Source organism: Ovis aries, chromosome 7 (assembly GCF_016772045.2).
Source record: "Ovis aries strain OAR_USU_Benz2616 breed Rambouillet chromosome 7, ARS-UI_Ramb_v3.0, whole genome shotgun sequence".
In the NCBI taxonomy this organism is placed as follows: domain Eukaryota; kingdom Metazoa; phylum Chordata; class Mammalia; order Artiodactyla; family Bovidae; genus Ovis; species Ovis aries.
The window spans coordinates 93,951,652-93,958,737 of NC_056060.1; the positions used below are offsets into that span (position 1 = coordinate 93,951,652).

At 37.3% G+C, this 7,086-nt stretch overlaps 1 non-coding gene across 1 annotated transcript; it reads left to right on the forward strand.

The window, feature by feature from the left end:
• The first annotated feature begins 4,783 nt into the window (after nt 1-4,783).
• On the forward strand, nt 4,784-4,856 carry TRNAW-CCA (transfer RNA tryptophan (anticodon CCA)). The gene has a single exon. It is a non-coding gene; the product is annotated as a tRNA-Trp (tRNA).
• Nucleotides 4,857-7,086: the final 2,230 nt, after the last annotated feature.

A 7,086-nucleotide genomic window follows, 5' to 3' on the forward strand; every position in this document is an offset into this window, starting at 1 on the left:
ATTCCAGTATTCTTGCCTGAAAAATCCCACAGAGGAACCTGGTGGGCTCTAGTCCTTGGAGTCCCAAAGAGTCAGACACAACTGGGAGACAAAGTACTCATAATAGAATCTGAATTATAATAGACATAGATGCTATTTCCATAATCTCCTTCAATCTTTATCAATTAGTGTGTGCTCAGTGTCTAAGTTATGTTCAACTCTTTGCGACACCATGGACTGTATCCCACCAGGCTCCTTCTATGGGATTCTCCAGGTAAGAATACTAGAATGTTGCAATTTCCTTCTTCAGTGGGTCTTTGGGTCTCAAGGATCAAACTCACATCTCCTGCATTGGCAAGCAGATTCTTTACCGCTGAGCCACCAGGGAAACCCCTTATCAATTAGTACTTGATATTAATATTATGGCAACTTTAGAAATAATGAAACTGGCTTAGAAATTAACATCAAATGTAACATATGAGAAATATGTACAAGAACTTACATTTGGATTCTGAAATTACTAAACTCAGGACTAAACTTACACTTGTTCAGTAGATAACTTTCTCCATAAGCTTGGAAGAACAAATGATGATCTCCAATTTAACACATACATTCCCAGGTGACGCAAGAGGTAAAGAACTTGCATGCCAGTGCAGGAGATGTGCAAGACAATGGATTGCTTCCCTAGTCTGGGAAGATTCCCCTGGAAGAAGCATGGCAATCCTCTCTAGTTTTCTTGCCTGGATATTCGTATGGACAGAAGAGCACGGTGGACTCCATTCCTTGGGATCACACAGAGTCGGACATGACTGAAGCAACTTAGTATGCAAGCGCACGCACACACACATATACACATAACCATTTTCCCTGGTTAAATATCCATATTCTTAACCATTGTTTTTTTTTGTTTGTTTGTTTTACTCAGATAGTCTCTATTTTATTACTTCTTAGATTTTTTTTTTCTTTCTCCTTTCCTTTCATACATTCACTGGTGCAGACATTGCAGTTTTGGGGAGTATTAATCAAGCTACATATGTCTCAGTTTCTGAACATGACATCTTTGGAGATCTCAGGTCAAAAGTAAATGGTTAAGGAGAGGATGACTGAAGTGGGAAACCAAAGTTGGGCACCCTCCCCCTTTTTTGTGCAAAAAATTTGAAACTTGGACACTGAGACTGAGTTTCTCATTAATTTCTGTTAAGAGGTTGAACTAGGAAGTAATGGAAAGTCACATGATTTCATTCCAAAGTGGAGAATGCTCTTGTTAAGAGAGAGAGAGAAATGAAGGATAGTTGCAATGCGAGAAGCAGAGTATAGAAGCTCTACATTTAGAGAGATACACAGAATAGCAATTTGTGGTCAGATGATGACTTTCTGGGGGGCACTTCAATCTATCATGCAGTATATATAGCAACCATCACGCTTTCTTTATGTGCACAAAGTCCAAATAACATTGAAAAACAGATATAAAAAACAAAATCATATGACTAAAATCAAAGAAAAGATTCCTGAGAAAAATGTATTTTTTTAATTCTCAAAAATAGTAACATTGCCTTTAGGAATATTATTTAAAAAATATACCCACTTGAATGTAGAGTTCCAAAGAATAGCAAGGAGAGATAAGAAAGACTTCCTCAGTGATCAATGCAAAGAAATAGAGGAAAACAACAGAATGGGAAAGACTAGAGATCTTTTCAGGAAAATTAGAGATACCAAGGGAACATTTCATGCAATGATGGGCTCAATAAAGGAGAGAAATGGTATGGACCTAAGAGAAGCAGAAGTTATTAAGAAGAGGTGGCAGGAATACATAGAACTGTACAAAAAAGATCTTCACCACCCATATAATGATGATGGTGTGATCACTCACCTACAACCAGACATCCTGGAATGCAAAGTCAAGTGGGCCTTAGGAAGTATCACAACAAACAAAGCTAGTGGAGGTGATGGAATTCAGTTGAGCTATTTCAAATCCTAAAAGATGATACCGTGAATGTGCTTCACTCAGTATGCCAACAAATTTGGAAAACTCAGCAGTGGCCACAGGACTGGAAAAGGTCAGTTTTCATTCCAATCCCAAAGAAAGGCAATGCCAAAGAATGCTCAAACTACCGCACAATTGCACTCATCTCACATGCTAGTAAAGTAATGCTCAAAATTCTCCAAGCCAGTCTTCAACAGTATGTGAACTGTGAACTTCCTGATGTTCAAGCTGGATTTAGAAAAGGCAGAGGGACCGGAGATCAAATTGACAATATTTCTTGGATCATATAAAAAGCAGGAGAATTCCAGAAAAATATCTGTTTCTGCTTTCTTGACTATGCCAAAGCCTTTGACTGTGTGGATCACAACAAAATGCGGGACATTCTTAAAGAGATGGGAATACCATATCACCTTACCTGCTTACTGAGAAATCTGTATGCAGGTCAGGAAGCAACAGTTAGAACTGGATATGGAAAAACAGACTGCTTTCAAATCGGGAAAGGAGTACGTCAAGGCTGTATATTGTCACTCCGCTTATTTAACTTATTTGCAGAGTACATCATGTGAAATGCTGGGTTGGATGAAGCACAAGCTGGAATCAAGATTGCTGGGAGAAATAACAAATACCTCATATACACAGATGACACCACCCTTATGGCAAAGGGTGAACTAAAGCAAAAAATAATTAAAGAGCCTCTTGATGAAAGTAAAAGAGGAGAGTGAAAAAATTGGCTTAAAGCTCAACATTCAGGAAACTAAGATCATGACATCTGGTCCCATCATTTTATGGCAAATAGACAGGGAAACAGTGGCAGACTTTATTTTTGGGGGCTCCAAAATCACTGCAGATGGTGACTGCAGACATGAAATTAAAAGATGTTTGCCCCTTGGAAGAAAATTATGACCAACCTAGACAGCATATTAAAAAGCAGAGATGTTACTTTGCCAGCAAAGGTCCATCTAGTCAAAGCCATGGTTTTTGTACAGTAGTCATGTATGGATGCAAGAGCTCGACCATAAAGAAAGCAGAGTGCCAAAGAATTGATGCCTTTGAACTGTGGTGTTGGAGCAGACTCTCGAGAGTCTCTTGGAAGACAAGGAGATCCAACCAGTGACTCTTAAAGGAAATTAGTCCTGAATATTCACTGGAAGGACTGATACTGAAGCTGAAGCTCCACTAATTTGGCCACCTGATGTGAAGAACTGACTCATTTGAAAAGATCCTGATGCTGGGAAAGATTGAAGGTGGGAGGAGAAGAGGATGACAGAGGATGAAATGGTTGGATAGCCTGGTTGGAGAGTAAACTTTGGAAGTTGGTGATGGACAAGGACACCTGGTGTGCTGCAGTCCATTGGGTCATAAAGAGTTAGACACAACTGAGTGACTGAGCTGAACTGAACTCATCATTCATGAGTTAGAATGAATGAGTTAGATCTAACTCTGTTAGATCAGAGTTTGGTGTACTTGATTTATTTAATTATCAATTAGGGAATGCTCACTGTGAGGAAGTATTATTAAAAGCATTGACTCCACACAAGCGAAAAAGATATGAAAATCCCAGCTGTATTTTATAGCATATTATATTAAAGTCTATGTTGAAATGAAAAGAGTCAGAGTAACCAAAATGTCTTGAAAAGGAAGAATAAGCCTGGAGCATTCTTGTTGCCCAATTTCATAATTTACTCAAATATCCAATAAATTAGACAAAGTGGTATAGTCATAGGACAGACTTATAGATCAAAGGAATAGAACTGAGAGTCCAGAAAAAAAAAAAATCATGGCAGTTAAGCTTAATTGATTTTTGGACAAAAATACCATGACGTTGCAATGAGATAAGAATAGTCGTGTCAAAAAATGATGCTGGAGGAAGTGACTATCCATATGGAAATAAAGTTGGACCTTTATATCATATCGTTTACAAAAATTAACTCAACTCAATATGGCTATTACACAAAAAAGCCCAAGAAAAAATAAATAAATTGTGCTTCTTCAAAATTAAACTAGTTTGTGCTTCAAAGCACAAAATCAACAAAGTTAAAAATACAATCCAGATAATAGGTGAAAACATAAATCTGACAATGGACTTTTATCAAAAATATAAAGAACTGATACTTACACAACAGAACAAGAAGTAACCCACTTAAAAATTGGACAATATATTTGAATAGCCATTTCTCTAAATAAGATATAGAACTGGTCTATAAGAACAACAACAAAAAACTATGTTCTTTGCTATTAGTCCTGTTGTTGTTGCTTAGTTGACTATTTTTAATTCCCATTGACTGGAGCCCACCAGGCTCCTCTGTCCATAGGGATTCTTCAGGCAAGAATACTGGAGTGAATTGCCTTTCTCTAGGGGAACTTCCCAATCCAGGGATCAAACCCTGGTCTCCTGCATTGCGGGAAGATTCCTTACCATCTGAACCACCAGCAAAGCCTTCTATTAGTCACTAGGGAAATGCAAATCAAAATCAGTTTGCATTCCCTAGAATGGATAAAATAAATGAGAGAGACAATAGCATATATTGTGGAAAATGAGGAGAAATTTGAACCCTTATACATTGGTGGTAGAATTTTAAAATCGTACAGAAACTTTGGAATAATTTGGCAATTCCTTAAAATTTTTATACATAGAGCTTCCATATATCCCAGGAATTTATGTTACCAATACAAATAAAACATGTTCACGCAAAAACACGCACATATGAATGTAAAAGTATTTTTCACAGCAACCTAGATTTGGAAAAGATAAAATGTCTATCAAATATAAATGGACAATCAGAATATAATATGTCCAGATAATATGACAATAGTTGGTCTTCCCTGGTGGCTCAGATGGTAGAGAATCTGCCTCCAATGCAGATAGACCCAGGTTCGATCCCTGGGTTGGGAAGATCCCCTGGAGAAGGAAATGGCAACTCCCTCCAGTATTCTTGCCTAGAGAACTCCATGCGCAGAGGAGACTGGCGGACCACAGTTCATGGGGTCACAAAGAGTCAGACACGACTGAGCAACTAACACTTTCTTCACTTTCATAACTAGACAGAGTATCAAATATCCATATAATAGGATAATATTTGGAAATGAAGAAGGAATGGCTTACTGATACATGCTAAAACACAGATGAAGTTTGAAAATATGATGCTGGGACTTTCCTGGGGATCCGGTGGTTAAGACTCCTGCTGTAAATGCAGGGGGCATGGAGTTCAATCTCTGGTCAGGGAACCAGGATCCCACATGCTGTATGGCACAACCAAACAATTTTTTTAATTTAAAAAATAAAGTTATAAAAGTTCAAACATTATGCTAAATGACAGAAACCAGTCACAGAAGTCCACAGAAGTAAAGTTACGAAATGTCTAATAGGCAGATAGCACATTCTTCTTCTCGGGTCCTGGGGTGGGGGGATAGAGAGCTGCTATTAATGGACATGGGGTTTCATTTTGGGTTACGAAGTATTCTGAAATTAGATAATGATGATTGTTGCAGAACTCCATGGATATACTAAAAGAAACACCTGAATTGCACTTTGTTTTAAAGGGGTGGATTTTATGGTTTATGAATTATATTTCAATAAGGCTATATAAAAAGTAAAAATAATGAAACACCTAGTAAGTTATAGATCTGGACCATGAACCTACATGAGCTGTGTCAGAACTGTGTACCCCAACCAATATTTAACCTTCATGTGGAACATGAGTTTCACATATCACATCTGCAAGTATTGATTCTTTCAGTGGCTCTATGGGTAGACAGGTAGCAATGACCTTCTTAATATGGAAAATAAGGTGAAATGGCTTTAACTAAATGACAGTAAAGAAGACCAAACTCATGAGTGTGTTAGCGACAAAATGAAAACCAAGTCTTTGCTTTTTAAATCTAAAACAGTTTTCTTCATCTCATTACTTCATGTCGCTGTTAAATAGATTAGCTCTGAATATATTTTTGCAGTGGTTTTTGTTCATATGTTCAGTTCAGTTCAGTTCAGTTGCTCAGCCAGGTTCAACTCTTTGCGACCCCATGAATCGCAGCACACAGGTCTCCCTGTCCATCACCAACTACCGGAGTTCACTCAAACTCACGTCCATTGAGTCCGTGATGCCATCCAGCCATCTCATCCTCTGTTGTCTCCTTTTCCTCCTGCCCCCAATCCCTCCCAGCATCAGAGTCTTTTCCAATGAGTCAACTCTTGGCACGAGATGGCCAAAGTACTGGAGTTTCAGCTTTAGCATCATTCCTTCCAAAGAAATCCCAGGGCTGAAATCTTTCAGAATGTTCATACGTTAAGAATCTTAATTTCTTGAAATTTATTTAAATAAATGATGGATTCTCTTTTGCCTTCTGAAATCTGTGCAAATGCTGAATGTTGCAATAAATTTACAGACATCTGAATAGATGTGCTAAGATTCATCACAAATTTATATTTATCACATTTATATGATAATGATGATGGCAATATAAACTAAGCCAACTCAGTTTCAAATCTTTGGTCTTTGAATGGAAGGTTCCTAACAATTACACTTATTTAAACATGAAGTTAATAAAGAAATCAATATGTAGCATGAACATATAAAATATGTTCCACGCTAATGTATTACACCAATGTAGAAGTGTAGCCATGACCGAATTACATATTTTTCTAAATACTGATTTGCTGGCACCTCAGTATCTTTTGTATAGGGAATTTTTGGTTCATATGGAAACCATTCATTATTTTAGCAAACATCCAAAGCTCAAACAAAATCAATGGACTACACACAAAAACCTATATATTATACTTATAATTCAATAAAATAGTTGTGTGCAACTATTTTTTCACATATGCAGCAATCTAATTTTGTCAAGCCTTCCAAATATTGTTATTGATTTTTCCCCAAGTGGCACTAAATTTGGAGAAACAACATTATAATTTAGGATTTCTCCCCTTCATTGTACTAAATATGTATATTGGATGTTGCAAGACGTTATGACCCCATCAATTTCTGGTAGGTTAGTTGCTGATATGCAAATACCACCTTCATTAGCTTTTAACCCTAAAGAATGGATATTTCAGTGTCAAAAGAGAGCCAGCAATTTGAATGGGCCAAAAGGAATACCATTTCCTGGGTCATATAAGAGCAGCT